This window comes from Pseudophryne corroboree, chromosome 4 (genome assembly GCF_028390025.1).
Source record: "Pseudophryne corroboree isolate aPseCor3 chromosome 4, aPseCor3.hap2, whole genome shotgun sequence".
In the NCBI taxonomy this organism is placed as follows: Eukaryota; Metazoa; Chordata; class Amphibia; order Anura; family Myobatrachidae; genus Pseudophryne; species Pseudophryne corroboree.
Window position 1 is genome coordinate 936,332,961 of NC_086447.1, and position 21,065 is coordinate 936,354,025.

A 21,065-nucleotide genomic window follows, 5' to 3' on the forward strand; every position below is an offset into this window, starting at 1 on the left:
ATATGTATAACCGGCGTAATAATACATTGCTGTTATCAGGATACAGACGTATAACCGGCGTAATAATACATTGCTGTTATCAGGATTCATATGTATAACCGGCGTAATAATACATTGATGTTATCAGGATACAGACGTATAACCAGCGTAATAATACATTGCTGTTATCAGGATTCATATGTATAACCGGCGTAATAATACATTGCTGTTATCAGGATTCATATGTATAACCGGCGTAATAATACATAGCTGTTATCAGGATTCATATGTATAACCGGCGTAATAATACATTGCTGTTATCAGGATTCATATGTATAACCGGCGTAATAATACATTGCTGTTATCAGGATTCATAAGTATAACCGGCGTAATAATACATTGCTGTTATCAGGATTTATATGTATAACCGGAGTAATAATACATTGCTGTTATCAGGATTCATATGTATAACCGGCGTAATAATACATTGCTGTTATCAGGATTCATATGTATTACCGGCGTAATAATACATTGCTGTTATCAGGATTTATATGTATAACCGGCGTAATAATACATTGCTGTTATCAGGATTCATATGTATAACCGGCGTAATAAAACATTGCTGTTATCAGGATTCATATGTATAACCGGCGTAATAATACATTGCTGTTATCAGGATACATACGTATAACCGGCGTAATAATACATTGCTGTTATCAGGATTCATATGTATAACCGGCGTAATAATACATTGCTGTTATCAGGATTCATATGTATAACCGGCGTAATAATACATAGCTGTTATCAGGATTCATATGTATAACCGGCGTAATAATACATTGCTGTTATCAGGATTCATATGTATAACCGGCGTAATAATACATTGCTGTTATCAGGATTCATAAGTATAACCGGCGTAATAATACATTGCTGTTATCAGGATTTATATGTATAACCGGAGTAATAATACATTGCTGTTATCAGGATTCATATGTATAACCGGCGTAATAATACATTGCTGTTATCAGGATTCATATGTATAACCGGCGTAATAATACATTGCTGTTATCAGGATTCATATGTATAACCGGCGTAATAATACATTGCTGTTATCAGGATTCATATGTATTACCGGCGTAATAATACATTGCTGTTATCAGGATTTATATGTATAACCGACGTAATAATACATTGCTGTTATCAGGATTCATATGTATAACCGGCGTAATAATACATTGCTGTTATCAGGATTCATATGTATAACCGGCGTAATAATACATTGCTGTTATCAGGATTCATATGTATAACCGGCGTAATAATACAGTACATTGCTGTTATCCGGATTCATACGTATGACCGGCGTAATAATACATTGCTGTTGTCAGGATTCATATGTATAACCGGCGTAATAATACATTGCTGTTATCAAGATTCATATGAATAACCGGCGTAATAATACATTGCTGTTATCAGGATTCATAAGTATAACCGGCGTAATAATACATTGCTGTTATCAGGATTCATATGTATAACCTGCATAATAATACATTGCTGTTATCAAGATTCATATGTATAACCGGCGTAATAATACATTGCTGTTATCAAGATTCATATGTATAACCAGCGTAATAATACATTGCTGTTATCAGGATTCATACGTATAACCTGCGTAATAATACATTGCTGTTATCAAGATTCATACGTATAACCGGCGTAATAATACATTGCTGTTATCAGGATTCATATGTATAACCTGCGTAATAATACATTGCTCTTATCAGGATTCATACGTCTAACCGGCGTAATAATACACTGTTGTTATCAGGATTCATATGTATAACCGGCGTAATAATACATTGCTGTTATCAGGATTCATATGTATAACCGGCGTAATAATACAGTACATTGCTGTTATCAGGATTCATACGTATGACCGGCGTAATAATATATTGCTGTTGTCAGGATTCATACGTATAACCGGCGTAATAATACATTACTGTTATCAGGATTTATACGTATGACCGGCGTAATAATACATTGCTGTTATCAGGATACATACGTATAACTGGCGTAACAATACAATTGCTGTTATCAGGATACATACGTATGACCGGCGTAATAATACATTGCTGTTATCAGGATACATACGTATAACCTACGTAATAATACATTGCTGTTATCAGGATTCATACGTATGACCGGCGTAATAATACATTGCTGTTATCAGGATTCATATGTATAACCGGCATAATAATACATAGCTGTTATCAAGATTCATACGTATAACCTGCATAATAATAAATCGCTGTTATCAGGATTCATACGTATGACCGGCGTAATAATACATTGCTGTAATCAGGATTCATATGTATAACCGACGTAATAATACATTGCTGTTATCAGGATACATACGTATAACCGGCGTAATAATACATTGCTGTTACCAGGATACATATGTATAACCAGAGTAATAATAAAACTGCTGTTATCAGGATACATACTGTACGTATAACCGGCTTAATAATACAATTGTAATAATAAATCACTGTTGTCAGGATACATACGTATGGGTTCACTACGATATGCCGGCGGTCGGGCTCCCGGCGACCAGCATACTGGCGCCGGGAGCCCGACCGCCGGCTTACCGACAGTGTGGCAAGCGCAAATGAGCCCCTTGCGGGCTCGCTGCGCTCGCCACGCTACGGGCACGGTGGCGCGCTACGCGTGCCACACTATTTTATTCTCCCTCCAGGGGGGTCGTGGACCCCCACGAGGGAGAATAAGTGTCGGTATGCCGGATGTCGGGATCCCGGCGCCGGTATACTGTGCGCCGGGATCCCGTCAGTCGGCATAAAGAAGACCAGCCATACGTATAACCGGCGTAATAATAAAACTGCTGTTATCAGGATACATACGTATAACCGGCGTAATAATACAATTGCTGTTATCAGGATACATACGTATAACCGGCGTAATAATAAATTGCTGTTATCAGGATACATACGTATAACCGGCGTAATAATAAAACTGCTGTTATCAGGATACATACTTATAACCGGCGTAATAATAAAACTGCTGTTATCAGGATACATACATATAACCGGCGTAATAATACAATTGCTGTTATCAGGATACATACGTATAAACGGCGTAATAATACATTGCTGTTATCAGGATACATACGTATAACCGGCGTAATAATAGGATTTTAATACCTACCGGTAAATCCTTTTCTCTTAGTCCGTAGAGGATGCTGGGGACGCTTCAAGAACCATGGGGTATAGACGGGATCCGCAGGAGACATGGGCACTTTAAGACTTTGAATGGGTGTGAACTGGCTCCTCCCTCTATGCCCCTCCTCCAGACTACAGTTTAAGTAACTGTGCCCAGGGAGACGGACATTTCGAGGAAAGAATTTATTGTTAAACCACGGTGAGCATTTTACCAGCTCACACCTCCAGTATGCCGCAGAACGTGGCATTCAATAGAACACCAGCCGACGGCATGAAGAATATGCAGCAATATGCTGACATAAAGCATAACACAACCTGTGTGTAAACACAACCAATAACAGCATAACGCATGCCACGGCATGAAGAACGTCAGCAACAGGCTGACTTAAATGCAATACACCACGTGTGTAACCATACCCAATAACTGCAGATACAGTACGCACTGGGACGGGCGCCCAGCATCCTCTACGGACTAAGAGAAAAGGATTTACCGGTAGGCAATAAAATCCTATTTTCTCATACGTCCTAGAGGATGCTGGCGACGCTTCAAGAACCATGGAGTTTATACCAAAGCTCTAGAACTGGCGGGAGAATGCGGATGACTCAGCAGCACCGATTGACCAAACAAGAGGTCCTCATCAGCCAGGGTATCAACTTGTAAACTTCGCAAAGTTGTTTGAACCCAGGACGAGCCCACCTTTCTAATAGAATGGGCCTTCACCGATTTCGGTAACGGCAAACCTGCCGTTGAATGAGCTTGCTGAATCGTACCACAGACCCAGCGTGCAATGGTCTTCTTGGAAGCAGGACACCCAATCTTGTTGGGAGCATACAGGACAAATCTGAGCCGTTTTCCGAATCTGAGCCGTTCTGGCGACATAAATTTTCAAAGCTCTGACCACATCTAAAGACTTAGACTCAACGAAGGCGTCAGTGGCCACAGGCACCACAATAGGTTGGTTCATATGGAAAAATGAAACCACCTCCGGCAGGAAATGTTGGCATGTCCTCAAGTCTGCTCTATCTTCATGGAAGATCAAATAAGGGCTCTTGTGAGACAAGGCCGCTAACTCAGACACCCGCCTTGCAGATGCCAAGGCCAACAGGATGACCACTTTCCAAGTGAGGAACTTCAACTCCACCTTCTGTAAAGGTTCAAACCAATGTGATTGAAGGAACTGCAACACCACATTAAGATCCCATGGTGCCACCGGAGGCACAAATGGAGGTTGGATGTGCAACACGCCTTTCACGAAAGTCTGAACTTTCTGAAAGAAAACCGATAAGGCTGAAATCTGTACCTTAATTGAGCCTAATTTTAGGCCCGCATCCACACCTGCTTGCAGAAAATGGAGAAAACGTCCTAGCTGAAACTCTTCCGTAGGAGCCTTCTTGGATTCACACCAAGAAACATATTTTCTCCAAATACGGTGGTAATGTTTAGACATTACCCCTTTTCTAGCCAGAATAAGTGTGGGAATGACTTCACTGGGAATACCCTTTCGGTCTAGGATTTGGCGTTCAACCACCATGCCGTCAAACGTAGCCGCGGTAAGTCTTGATACACACACGGCCCCTATTGTAACAGGTCCTCGCGTAGAAGAAGAGGCCAGGTATCTCCTATGAGTAATTCCTGAAGATCTGGATACCAAGCCCTCCTTGGCCAGTGTGGGACAATGAGGATCGCCCGAATCTTTGTTCTTCTTATGATCTTTAGAACCTTTGGAATGAGAGGAAGTGGAGGGAATACATACACCGACTGAAACACCCACGGTGTCACCAGTGCATCCACTATTGCTTGAGGGTCCCTTGACCTGTAACAATATCTCTGAAGCTTCTTATTGAGGCAAGACGCCATCTTGTCTATTTTAGGAATCCCTCAACGACTTGTCACTTCTGTGAAAACCTCTGGATGAAGACACCACTCTCCTGGATGGAGAACGTATCTGCCAAGGAAGCCTGCTTCCCCGTTGTCCACTCCTGGAACGAACATCGCTGACAGAGTGCACATAGGATTTCGTCACCCAGCGGAAAATCTTTCTGGCTTTTGCCAATGCTGCTACGGTCTTTGTTTGTAGAAAACCGTTATAAACGGCCATTACCTCTAGACCGTTAATGTGGTGACAAGTATCCTAACTTGACCCTCTTCCTTGGAAGTTTTCCTCCTGTGTGACAGCTCCCCCGCCTCTAAGGCATGCATCCGTGGTCCCTAGGATCCAGTCCTGGAACCCGAACCTGCGCTTTTGAGAACTGCACCGCTACCACAGGAGTGAAATTCTGGTCTTGAAAAAACAGGATTATCCCAGGTGGAAACCGGACCACTTGTCCAACTGGTCCCGCTAAAAACACTCTGGCATTTAACCTGCTCACTAAACGGCCTCGTCGGCCGCAGCCATCTTTTTCATCAACGGAATGTAATGATGGATTGACCCTGTTGCAGATCTGATCCGACTTTGGATCCTCAGAGCTTTTTCCACTGGAAGAAACAAACTCTCAACAGTTCTGTGTCTAACAGTATCTCCAACGCCGACAACCGCGTTGTTGGGATCAACAGTGATTCTGGCAAGTTCAGGAGCCAACCACTTTGTTGAAGAACTGTCAGGGAGAATGCACCACTTGGTTTCTTGACCTCGCCATCATCAGGAGAGCGTCCCAGTACAGAATAATAATGACTCTTTTACTATCGAAGGAAAACCATCATACAGCCATCACTCCGGTGAATTGGTAATGACAATCCTGAATAGCAAACCCAGGTAAGCCTAATGCGGAAGAAACCGTAATTAGACCCTCTTTCTCCTTTTCCAAACTGGAGATCCTTGCCCTGAGAGATTCCAGCCTGTAGGTCAACTTCTTACTGTAAGTAGAAATTTTGGGGGTTTTAGAGACAGTATTGTTCTGACCGAGCTGTCCGGCCTCGCGAGCACAAAAAAGCTTGAATAACAGCTTCTTTTTTTTTTTATGTGACCGGGACAGCAGGACAATGACCTGATCCTGACCCAACTCTTGTATGGCATCGCTTACTACCACCCCGTCCAGAGGAGAATCAGTAAGGTCTATTTGAAAAAATCGGTGAGGGGAAACCACTGGAAACTGCAGTATGTCCCCCTTGGGACTCTATTCTTAAACTCACTGGTCCATGTCCGTTCCAGGACTGACTGAAGAGTATTATACGTGGTCCCACCGGTGTGGGCTCCCGCAAGATAGACCCAGCGTCATGCAGTGGATGTGGCAGAAACAGAGGATGATTTCTGCTTCTGTGAACTTGAGAAGACTGCTGACCTCTTACCTTTTCACCTTCCTCTGCCTGCAAAGAAAGGGCAATACGTATCTATTCGGTCAAATGACTGCATCCTAAAATAATGCGTCACCAACCGTTGTGAGGGAACATAGGGCAAGAAGGTAGACTTACCAGTGGTATCTGCCGAGATCAACTTAACAAGGCCATCCCCAAACTAGGTTTCACCTTCATAGGGAAGAGACTCCAGTTCTTCTCGGAGTCAGCCTCAGCATTCCATTGGTGAATCCACAGCGCCCTCCTAGTCGAAACCGCCAGGGAATTGGCCCGCGAACCCAAGAGTCCTATATCCCTTGTGGTCGCACGGCAGTCTGCTGCAATGTTATAGATATGACCCATGCATACAACTACTCCCCCATGCGCACGTAATGCAAGTATAATCAACGTACACGCGGACACATAATTAGAGCATCACATATCTTCCTGCATACAATCCTTTGTGACAGGGCCCCGTGCAGAACAGGGGGTGACTCTCACTTTATTCTATCCACGGCGGGAACAGAATAAACAATCGGAATCCTCTTGAGGATTTGAAAACATCTTGTCACGGCCGCTCAGCACATGAGAAGGAATAACTTTACCTCAGCATTCATTATAACTTTCTTATATATATACATATATATATATATTTATTTTTTTTAAATACACCTATACACACAAATATCTATATATCTATATAACTCATATATAAATATCCCTTTTGACAGGAACAGCAGGGTCCCTAGTGACGTTAATACGTTCTTAATGTGTATGAAACATGTACTGAATGCCGACTTTGTGGATCTAGTCAGGAAACATAACGGTTGACATAAGAAACAGTACTCGTGTCGATCTCCGGGAGTAGTAACTGGGCAAAATAACATTTTTGCAATCCCGAGGGGTCTGAGGGAAATCTATTCTATGAATATGACACCCTCCATAAATATTACTACGTCTGTGTTCGTGCCACAGACCAATGCAACCTTAGTATACATACATATACATATAGGTATAGCCCTTTCTGATATGCATCACATTATCATGCCAATTTTTACCCAGTCAGATATTGTTGGTGCCGACAGGGTCACCACCACACGTCTGTGTCTCCCATATAGTTTTCTCTTGGGAAGAACATACATCTACTGACATGTTGACACTTATTTACATGTACCAAGTACCATTAGGAGTCGGCGGTGCCGACAGAGTCATTCCCACAGCCGTTTGTGGCAGAGCACTCAGCATCAGATATGCCGACACACGTGTACCAAACACATTACACTGGCTATAAGGGATAGACCCCAGTACATTCTGTCAGGGAAACACAGAAGGAGTTTACCAGCTCATTTCCACAGCGCTCATTATATAATGTGCTTTTTATTTTGAACTTATAATGCACCAAACAACTGTGCCCCCCCTTCCCCCCCTCGTTTTTCACTGCGATCTGTACAGCAGTGTTTTGGAAGGACCAACGTCTCTGTGAGGAGAAAATGGCGCTGAAATGAGCTGTGAGGGGTAAGCCCCGCCCCCTTAATGGCGCGCTTCTGCCCCGCTATTCTTACATATATTTATACTGGCGGGGGTTGAATCTAGTGCCTGGGCACTTATATATTCGTTTGCTAGTTTCTGTTGAAGATTTATATGCAGCCCTGGGCGCCCCCCCCCCGGCGCCCTGCACCCTACAGTGCCTGTGTGTGGGAGCATGGCGCACAGCGCGGCCGCTGTGCGGTACCTCAAAGCCGTCACTGAAGTCTTCTGATCTTCTTCTACTCACCCGTCTTCTGACTTCTGGCTCTGCAAGGGGGGTGACGGCGGGCTCTGGGAACGAGCATCTAGGCGTACCTAGGGATCAGACCCTCTGGAGCTAATGGTGTCCAGTAGCCAAAGAAGCAGAGCCTTGAAACTCACAGAAGTAGGTCTGCTTCTCTCCCCTCAGTCCAACGATGCAGGGAGCCTGTAGCCAGCAGTGCTCCCTGAAAATAATAAACCTAACATAAAGTCTTTTCAGAGAAACTCAGTAGAGCTCCCCTGTGTGTGACCAGTCTCACTGGGCACAGAATCTAAACTGGAGTCTGGAGGAGGGGCATAGAGGGAGGAGCCAGTTCACACCCATTCAAAGTCTTAAAGTGCCCATGTCTCCTGCGGATTCCCGTCTATACCCCATGGTTCTTGAAACGTCCCCAGCATCCTCTAGGACGTATGAGAAAATACATTGCTGTTATCAGGATACATACATATAACTGGCATAATAATAAAACTGCTGTTATCAGGATACATACTTATAACCGGCGTAATAATACATTGCTGTTATCAGGACACATACATATAACCGGCGTAATAAAACACTGCTGTTATCAGGATACATACATATAACCGGAGTAATAATACATTGCTGTTATCAGGATACATACTTATAACCGGCGTAATAATACATTGCTGTTATCAGGATACATACATATAACCTGCGTAATAATACATTGCTGTTATCAGGATACACACGTATAACCGGCGTAATAATACATTGCTGTTACCAGGATACATACATATAAACGTCATAATAATAAAACTGCTGTTATCAGGATACACACGTATAACTGGCGTAATAATACAATTGCTGTTATCAGGATACATAAGTATAACTGGCGTAATAATACATTGCTGTTATCAGGATACATACATCTAACCGGCGTAATAATACATTGCTGTTATCAGGATTCATACTTATAACCGGCGTAATAATACATTGCTGTTATCAGGATACATACGTATAACTGGCGTAATAATACATTGCTGTTATCAGGATACATACTTATAACCGGCGTAATAATACATCGCTGTTATCAGGATACATACGTATAACCTGCGTAATAATACAATGCTGTTATCAGGATACATACGTATAACTGGCGTAATAATACATTGCTGTTATCAGGATACATACTTATAACCTGCGTAATAATACATTGCTGTTATCAGGATACATACTTATAACCGGCGTAATAATACATTGCTGTTATCAGGATACATACTTATAACCGGCGTAATGATACATTGCTGTTATCAGGGTACATACGTATAACCTGCGTAATAATCTAATTGCTGCAAGGTGTGTAGCCGCAGCTCGTTGGAGTCCCCTCCATCCTGGGAATGACTAGTATTGGTTGGGTATGGTGCTTGGTGAGTAATAATTTACTGTAAGATTATGGTGCATACATGGCGCTTTGGTGCTGTATGGCGAGATTAGGCTATATATACAATTAGCAGAACATAGAAATGCACACGGTGGGCACCATCTCCCACTACCACAATACTGCTACCATTCTCACCATCTCAAGATGGCAACAATAGACAAAATACAACAACAAAAAATGCTATATTACTTAAAGCGCCGGAGACCCCAGTCCCCAACAGGATCTGCGATCTGGAGTTCTTCATCAGGCTGTGAGGCTGCAAGTCTAACCTATAGGAGAAAGCGTTGTCTGCGAGGGATCTCTCCCCAGCACGCTGTGTGCACGCGCTGAATATTAATAACGTCATTCTTTATCTGTGATAAATAAGTGCAATGAACGCTCAGTGGGAGCTGGTCACTGCCGGGCCAGCTCTTATCGCACGCACTGTCCTACTATGGCGTATTGATAAATCAGTAGGAAAAAGTATCACTGATCGCTGCAAATAAGACATACTACTTTACATGGCGCAAATGTGACTATTCATAAATCCGCCCCTTTGTGGTAAGAGGAGTAACGGGACCATATCATGGAATGAGCCCGTGATTTGTGCGTGCTGCCAGCCAGACCTCCTGCATTTCCTCCCAGCCCCCCAGCGTCCTGCATCTACGTCCGACAGCTTTCATTGAATATTTAGAATATATCAATGTCATTAAATATGAATGTAAGCTGGGCTATAATACTTTTTTGGCTCAATACACTGGCCTAGTGAAGCTAAAAATTACATTTGCAAGGCCAGTGGCTGCCCCCCGTGTGAGCGAGGGGGGGGGGGGGGGGGTATCGCTGTATCCTGGATCTCAGCGTCAGAAAGAGAAGTTTACTGTACGAGGAATTTCTTTCTGCTATTAATGGCGCTGAGCTGGGATACAGCCGATGTAGTGGAGTAATAAAGATACACTTTCCCAATCTGTGCTTACATCTATATGTCACTTTGATTCAAGCTTCACCTTTTATTAATATGTTTCAAATGCTACCCATGGGTGGATGTTTTATTCCTCCTATGGCCTTTTCTGGATCTGACAGGTTTTAGTGCTGTCGGGAAGAATTAATCATAATTGCAATCTATCAGGAGCAATAACAAGATTATAATATATAATCTATCCACGAAATTCAGCCAGCTTGGGGAATCTTTGTAAAGTTAGTGGAGTGTGAGCGGCGCGCTCTTACTTACCAAATGTACATTGTACTGATGAAGGATTAGGCAACACTGCACTAATCTGTGCCCACTATCATTAAATCTACATGCAAATGTGACCTTACAAATGGAGGACCGCTCAGGACGGGAGCGCTATATGGGATTAGAGTCTGATGGAATTAACTGTGTACTAGGCCGTGGTTCCCCGATAGACTGGCTAGCTCCTAATTCATGTGCGTCCGGGGCAGAGCCGCAGCTACAGGTGTGAGTGATATAGAGAATCACAGCGCACAGTATGGGTCCATAGACAGAGATACCAGCATCCATGTGACTGTCGCCGACTGGTCCCTGGTAAACGCTATAAGAAAATGTCCAAATGCTGCCGGACATTCCGGGTTTGCTTCGTTTTAAATCAGTAAAGTGAAATTGCAATTTCTCAGAGTGGTGAGAGATAGCGTCCCGGCAAATAATGCGTATTTACGCTCCTATATACACAGGTATGTATCATACGGAGCGCCTGCTCCCTGGGCAGGAACTGGAATAGCAGCCTGCGCTTGTGTACACCAGGAAACCTGCGTATTACAGGATTGCACAGGAGGGGGGGGGGGCGGTGATTCCGAGTTGATCACTCGCTAGCTGCTTTTAGCAGCATTGCACACGCTAGGCCGCCGCCATCTGGGAGTGTATCTTCGTTTAGCAGAATTGCGAACGAAAGATTAGCAGAATTGCGAATAGAAAATTCTTAGCAGTTTCTGAGTAGCTCGAGACTTACTCCTACACTGCGATCAGCTCAGCCCGTTTCGTTCCTGGTTTGACGTCACAAACACGCCCTGCGTTCGTCCAGCCACTCCCCCGTTTCTCCAGACACTCCCGCGTTTTATCCTGGCACGCCTGCGTTTTTCCGCACACTCCCAGAAAACGGTCAGTTTCCGCCCAGAAACACCCACTTCCTGTCAATCACACTCCGATCACTTCAACGATGAAAATTCTTCGTTCTGCCGTGAGTAAATCTACTAAGTTTTGAGCTAATATACTCAGCGCATGCGCACTGCATACCATGCGCATGCGCATTTTCGCATTAATCGCTCCGTTGCGAAAATCGGCAACGAGCGAACAACTTGGAATGACCCCCAGGGTCCATGCATGTCTCAGTGACCTCTGGCTAGGGGAGAACTTCCCGTTAGCGCCTGGTTCTGCCCCATATGGGGTAAGTGTAAATGCATTGGAGATGTGAACGACTATCGCACACACTGGATATTGGTGCATGTGCGATGAGAAATGGTCTGCAAGTGTCTGCTCGCTGAGGTCCGCATGTCCCCACATTCACTAAGCTAACTACGGAAGCAAAAGGCTGAAAGCAAGCAAATCGTCCTCCCATGCAGCGTGTGACTCGGGGGTGTCAGACACACTTACCTGATGAGGTGGGGGATGTAAGACACACTTACCTGATGAGGTGACCCATCAAGTCTCAGAGCGCATTCCGCGCGTCACTATATTTTATTTAAATCCAATAAATAAGCACTCCGGTGTAATGATTCCGAATGACTTTGTGCTTCATTTGTAGAAGTGGTCACATTGTGTTGAGGAGAGAGAGCTCCACCACAGGCTCCTAATGTCCCCATCCCAAATCTTACTGCTACCGCTTACTTATACCGCATCCTATGGCTCCACATCACATCACAGAGCAGTATATGACAACGCAGGAAAACAGTACTGCACATATGGTATCACAGTGCAGTATATGACAGCGCAGGACAACACAATACTGCATATGGTATCATAGTGCAGTATATGACAACGCAGGACAACACAATACTGCATATGGTATCACAGAGCAGTATATGACAACGCAGGACAGCACAATACTGCATATGGTATCACAGAGCAGTATATGACAACGCAGGACAACACAATACTACATATGGTATAACAGAGCAGTATATGACAGCGCAGGACAACACAATACTGCATATGGTATCACAGAGCAGTATATGACAGCGCAGGACAGCACAATACTGCATATGGTATCACAGAGCAGTATATGACAGCGCAGGACAGCACAATACTGCATATGGTATAACAGAGCAGTATATGACAGCGCAGGACAACACAATACTGCATATGGTATCACAGTGCAGTATATGACAGCGCAGGACAACACAATACTGCATATGGTATCACAGAGCAGTATATGACAGCGCAGGACAGCACAATACTGCATATGGTATCACAGAGCAGTATATGATAGTGCAGGACAACACAATACTGCATATGGTATCACAGAGCAGTATATGATAGCGCAGGACAACACAATACTGCATATGGTATCACAGAGCAGTATATGACAGCGCAGGACAGCACAATACTGCATATGGTATCACAGTGCAGTATATGACAGCGCAGGACAACACAATACTGCATATGGTATCATAGTGCAGTATATGACAACGCAGGACAACACAATACTGCATATGGTATCACAGAGCAGTATATGACAACGCAGGACAACACAATACTACATATGGTATAACAGAGCAGTATATGACAGCGCAGGACAACACAATACTGCATATGCTATCACAGTGCAGTATATGACAGCGCAGGACAACACAATACTGCATATGGTATCACAGAGCAGTATATGACAGCGCAGGACAGCACAATACTGCATATGGTATCACAGAGCAGTATATGACAGCGCAGGACAGCACAATACTGCATATGGTATAACAGAGCAGTATATGACAGCGCAGGACAACACAATACTGCATATGGTATCACAGTGCAGTATATGACAGCGCAGGACAACACAATACTGCATATGGTATCACAGAGCAGTATATGACAGCGCAGGACAGCACAATACTGCATATGGTATCACAGAGCAGTATATGATAGTGCAGGACAACACAATACTGCATATGGTATCACAGAGCAGTATATGATAGCGCAGGACAACACAATACTGCATATGGTATCACAGAGCAGTATATGACAGCGCAGGACAGCACAATACTGCATATGGTATAACAGAGCAGTATATGATAGCGCAGGACAACACAATACTGCATATGGTATCACAGAGCAGTATATGACAGCGCAGGACAGCACAATACTGCATATGGTATAACAGAGCAGTATATGACAGCACAGGACAACACAATACTGCATATGGTATAACAGAGCAGTATATGACAGCACAGGACAACACAATACTACATATGGTATCACAGAGCAGTATATGACAGCGCAGGACAACACAATACTGCATATGGTATAACAGAGCAGTATATGACAATGCAGGACAACACAATACTGCATATGGTATAACAGAGCAGTATATGATAGCGCAGGACAACACAATACTGCATATGGTATAACAGAGCAGTATATGATAGCGCAGGAGAACACAATACTGCATATGGTATAACAGAGCAGTATATGATAGCGCAGGACAACACAATACTGCATATGGTATCACAGAGCAGTATATGATAGCGCAGGACAACACAATACTGCATATGGTATAACAGAGCAGTATATGACAGCGCAGGACAACACAATACTGCATATGGTATCACAGAGCAGTATATGACAACGCAGGACAACATAATACTGCATATGGTATAACAGAGCAGTATATGACAGCGCAGGACAACACAATACTGCATATGGTATCACAGTGCAGTATATGACAGCGCAGGACAACATAATACTGCATATGGTATCACAGAGCAGTATATGAAAGCGCAGGACAGCACAATACTGCATATGGTATCACAGTGCAGTATATGACAGCGCAGGACAGCACAATACTGCATATGGTATCACAGAGCAGTATATGAAAGCGCAGGACAACACAATACTGCATATGGTATCACAGAGCAGTATATGACAGCGCAGGACAACACAATACTGCATATGGTATAACAGAGCAGTATATGACAGCGCAGGACAACACAATACTGCATATGGTATCACAGTGCAGTATATGACATCGCAGGACAACACAATACTGCATATGGTATCACAGAGCAGTATATGACAGTGCAGGACAACACAATACTGCATATGGTATCACAGAGCAGTATATGATAGCGCAGGACAACACAATACTGCATATGGTATCACAGAGCAGTATATGACAGCGCAGGACAGCACAATACTGCATATGGTATAACAGAGCAGTATATGATAGCGCAGGACAACACAATACTGCATATGGTATCACAGAGCAGTATATGACAGCGCAGGACAGCACAATACTGCATATGGTATAACAGAGCAGTATATGACAGCGCAGGACATGGATCATACGTATATTATGATTATATTATCATTTTGGGTGTGTTTCCGATCCGATGCGCGTTCCCGTGAGGGTCGGATCGGCTCCCCTAGATCGTTAGTGCTGCACTCGTGATATGCCGGTTCTCGCAGGCATGGCTGGGATCGCATACGATACATCACATGCAAAATGTACCAAATCGTATGGAACCACTCACGGGAAGCTCCCGAGAGAATTCAAGGGAAATCGCCTCTGACTTCAGCCTCAGACATATCGCTGTAGTGTATGGGGGCCTTTACACTAGTCAGTAGCTTTTGCTCTAGAGCCATATTTCTCAGACTCGGTTCTCAGGGCCCCAGCAGTGCAGGTTTTCCTGATGGCCTAGCTGGTGCACAGGTGTCGTCATTACTGACACACTATAGAAGATGTGCTGCATTCATTCCTAACTGACATATTATACAGATCCACAAGTGATCTGGAAATCATGAACTGTTGGGGTTCCTGAGGGCTGAGTTTTGGGGTTCCTGAGGGCTGAGTTTTGGGGTTCCTGGGGGCTGAGTTTTGGGGTTCCTGAGGGCTGAGTTTTGGGGTTCCTGAGGGCTGAGTGTGAGAAACACTGCTATAGGAAGTAGATAGTCCGCTATATTCATACACAAAGTTATAATCAAGCCCAGGTCCGGCCCCAGGTCTACTAAGGGCATGCTAATGACGCTACAATGCCCTTCCCTGGTGTACATCCAGATATACAAGGACAGAGACGCCACTTTCAGTGTCTACAGATGCTGCAATAACGCTTTGTGAGTCTTTAGACGCCATCAGTCGCACCATTGTAACGTTCACCAGCCCTATGCTACTGTAGGTGCAGATCATCCATCTGAGTAGCCTCCAATGTGAGCAATTCAATGGGGAACATTTACTAAGGTGGGAGGTTTTTAGAACTGGTGATGTTGCTCATAGCAACCAATCAGATTCTACTTAACATTTATGTAGCTGCTTCTAGATAGAATCTGATTGGCTGTTATGAGCAACATCGCCAGTCCACAGGAAACTATAAAACAAATGAGGTAAAATAAATAAACGTATAATACAGCTTTTGGTATTACAATTTGTTTCACATTGTCGCTGCTGTGTGAAATGCCCGGTGACACCAAGAGGTTTTATAATTCTTACCTGTAGCGCTATATATTCATTTATTACCAGTTATGTAGCGCTAGCATATTCCATGGCACTTTCTCTCAATGTCGGGCCGAAACGGAATGGGAACTGAAAGTGTTCCTGGAAAAATGTGGCCTCACATATACAGCACCAGAGATATACCGTGTAACCATGGCGAGAACACCAGAGGTATACCGTGTAACCATGGTGACAGCACCAGAGGTATACCGTGTAACCATGGCTACAGCACCAGAGGTATGCCGTGTAACCATGGCGACAGCACCAGAGGTATACCGTGTAACCATGGCAACAGCACCAGAGGTATACCGTGTAACCATGGCGACAGCACCAGAGGTATACCGTGTAACCATGGCGACAGCACCAGAGGTATACCGTGTAACCATGGCGACAGCACCAGAGGTATACCGTGTAACCATGGCGACAGCACCAGAGGTATACCGTGTAACCATGGCGACAGCACCAGAGGTATACCGTGTAACCATGGCGACAACACCAGAGGTATACCGTGTAACCATGGCGACAGCACCAGAGGTATGCCGTGTAACCATGGCGACAGCACCAGAGGTATACCGTGTAACCATGGCGACAGCACCAGAGGTATACCATGTAACCATGGCTACAGCACCAGAGGTATACCGTGTAACCATGGCGACAGCACCAGAGGTATACCGTGTAACCATGGTGACAGCACCAGAGGTATACCGTGTAACCATGGAGACAGCACCAGAGGTATTCTGTGTAACCATGGCGACAGCACCAGAGGTATACCGTGTAACCATAGCGACAACACCAGAGGTATACCGTGTAACCATGGCAACAGCACCAGAGGTATACCGTGTAACCATGGTGACAGCACCAGAGATATACTGTGCAACCATGGCGACAGCACCAGAGGTATACCGTGTAATCATTGCGACAGCACCAGAGGTATACCGTGTAACCATGGCGACAGCACCAGAGGTATACCATGTAACCATGGCTACAGCACCAGAGCTATACCGTGTAACCATGGCGACAGCACCAGAGGTATACCGTGTAACCATGGTGACAGCACCAGAGGTATACCGTGTAACCATGGAGACAGCACCAGAGGTATTCTGTGTAACCATGGCGACAGCACCAGAGGTATACCGTGTAACCATAGCGACAACACCAGAGGTATACCGTGTAACCATGGCAACAGCACCAGAGGTATACCGTGTAACCATGGTGACAGCACCAGAGATATACTGTGCACCCATGGCGACAGCACCAGAGGTATACCGTGTAATCATTGCGACAACACCAGAGGTATGCCGTGTAACCATGGCGACAGCACCAGAGGTATACCGTGTAACCATGGCGACAGCACCAGAGGTATACCGTGTAACCATGGTGACAGCACCAGAGGTATACCGTGTAACCATGGAGACAGCACCAGAGGTATTCTGTGTAACCATGGCGACAGCACCAGAGGTATACCGTGTAACCATAGCGACAACACCAGAGGTATACCGTGTAACCATGGCAACAGCACCAGAGGTATACCGTGTAACCATGGTGACAGCACCAGAGATATACTGTGCACCCATGGCGACAGCACCAGAGGTATACCGTGTAATCATTGCGACAACACCAGAGGTATGCCGTGTAACCATGGCGACAGCACCAGAGGTATACCGTGTAACCATGGTGACAGCACCAGAGGTATACTATGTAACCATGGTGACAGCACCAGAGGTATACCGTGTAACCATGACGACAGCACCAGAGGTACACCGTGTAACCATGGCGACAGCACCAGAGGTATACCGTGTAACCATGGTGACAGCACCAGAGGTATACTGTGTAACCGTGGCGACAGCACCAGAGGTATACTGTGTAACCATGGTGACAGCACCAGAGGTATACTGTGTAACCATGGCGACAGCACTAGAGGTATACCGTGTAACCATGGCGACAGCACCAGAGGTATACCGTGTAACCATGGCGACAGCACCAGAGGTATACCGTGTAACCATGGCGACAGCATCAGAGGTATACCGTGTAACCATGGCGACAGCACCAGAGGTATACCGTGTAACTATGGCGACAGCACCAGAGGTATACCGTGTAACCATGGCGACAGCATCAGAGGTATACCGTGTAACCATGGCGACAGCATCAGAGGTATGCCGTGTAACCATGGTGACAGCACCAGAGGTATGCCGTGTAACCATGGCGACAACACCAGAGGTATACCGTGTAACCATGGTGACAGGACCAGAGGTATACCGTGTAACCATGGTGACAGCACCAGAGGTATACCGTGTAACCATGGCGACAGCACCAGAGATATACCGTGTAACCATGGCGAGAACACCAGAGGTATACCGTGTAACCATGGTGACAGCACCAGAGGTATACCGTGTAACCATGGCTACAGCACCAGAGGTATGCCGTGTAACCATGGCGACAGCACCAGAGGTATACCGTGTAACCATGGCTACAGCACCAGAGGTATACCGTGTAACCATGGCGACAGCACCAGAGGTATACCGTGTAACCATGGCGACAGCACCAGAGGTATACCGTGTAACCATGGCGACAGCACCAGAGGTATACCGTGTAACCATGGCGACAGCACCAGAGGTATACCGTGTAACCATGGCGACAGCACCAGAGGTATACCGTGTAACCATGGCGACAGCACCAGAGGTATACCGTGTAACCATGGCGACAGCACCAGAGGTATACCGTGTAACCATGGCGACAACACCAGAGGTATACCGTGTAACCATGGCGACAGCACCAGAGGTATGCCGTGTAACCATGGCGACAGCACCAGAGGTATACCGTGTAACCATGGCGACAGCACCAGAGGTATACCATGTAACCATGGCTACAGCACCAGAGGTATACCGTGTAACCATGGCGACAGCACCAGAGGTATACCGTGTAACCATGGTGACAGCACCAGAGGTATACCGTGTAACCATGGAGACAGCACCAGAGGTATTCTGTGTAACCATGGCGACAGCACCAGAGGTATACCGTGTAACCATAGCGACAACACCAGAGGTATACCGTGTAACCATGGCAACAGCACCAGAGGTATACCGTGTAACCATGGTGACAGCACCAGAGATATACTGTGCAACCATGGCGACAGCACCAGAGGTATACCGTGTAATCATTGCGACAGCACCAGAGGTATACCGTGTAACCATGGCGACAGCACCAGAGGTATGCCATGTAACCATGGCTACAGCACCAGAGGTATACCGTGTAACCATGGCGACAGCACCAGAGGTATACCGTGTAACCATGGTGACAGCACCAGAGGTATACCGTGTAACCATGGAGACAGCACCAGAGGTATTCTGTGTAACCATGGCGACAGCACCAGAGGTATACCGTGTAACCATAGCGACAACACCAGAGGTATACCGTGTAACCATGGCAACAGCACCAGAGGTATACCGTGTAACCATGGTGACAGCACCAGAGATATACTGTGCACCCATGGCGACAGCACCAGAGGTATACCGTGTAATCATTGCGACAACACCAGAGGTATACCGTGTAACCATGGTGACAGCACCAGAGGTATACCGTGTAACCATGGTGACAGCACCAGAGGTATACTGTGTAACCGTGACGACAGCACCAGAGGTATACCGTGTAACCATGGCGACAGCACCAGAGGTATACCGTGTAACCATGGTGACAGCACTAGAGGTATACCGTGTAACCATGGCGACAGCACCAGAGGTATACCGTGTAACCATGGCGACAGCACCAGAGGTATACCGTGTAACCATGGCGACAGCATCAGAGGTATACCGTGTAACCATGGCGACAGCATCAGAGGTATGCCGTGTAACCATGGTGACAGCACCAGAGGTATGCCGTGTAACCATGGCGACAGCACCAGAGGTATACCGTGTAACCATGGCGACAGCACCAGAGGTATACCGTGTAACTATGGCGACAGCACCAGAGGTATACCGTGTAACCATGGCGACAGCATCAGAGGTATACCGTGTAACCATGGCGACAGCATCAGAGGTATGCCGTGTAACCATGGTGACAGCACCAGAGGTATGCCGTGTAACCATGGCGACAGGACCAGAGGTATACCGTGTAACCATGGTGACAGGACCAGAGGTATACCGTGTAACCATGGTGACAGCACCAGAGGTATGCCGTGTAACCATGGTGACAGCACCAGAGGTATGCCGTGTAACCATGGCGACAGCACCAGAGGTATACCGTGTAACCATGGCGACAGCACCAGAGGTATACCGTGTAACTATGGCGACAGCACCAGAGGTATACCGTGTAACCATGGCGACAGCATCAGAGGTATACCGTGTAACCATGGCGACAGCACCAGAGGTATACCGTGTAACTATGGCGACAGCACCAGAGGTATACCGTGTAACCATGGCGACAGCATCAGAGGTATACCGTGTAACCATGGCGACAGCACCAGAGGTATACCGTGTAACCATGATGACAGCACCAGAGGTATACCGTGTAACTATGGCGACAGCACCAGAGGTATACCGTGTAACCATGGGGACAGCACCAGAGGTATACCGTGTAACCATGGCGACAGCATCAGAGGTATGCCGTGTAACCATGGTGACAGCACCAGAGGTATGCCGTGTAACCATGGCGACAACACCAGAGGTATGCCATGTAACCATGGCGACAGCACCAGAGGTATACCGTGTAACCATGGTGACAGCATCAGAGGTAAACCGTGTAACCATGGCAACAGCACCACCCCTCA

At 45.7% G+C, this 21,065-nt stretch overlaps 1 protein-coding gene across 4 annotated transcripts in view; it reads right to left on the reverse strand.

The window, feature by feature from the left end:
* Window positions 1–21,065, reverse strand: part of ESRRG (estrogen related receptor gamma) — a 1,264,625-nt gene that overhangs the window by 1,107,341 nt on the left and 136,219 nt on the right. The window lies entirely within an intron of this gene.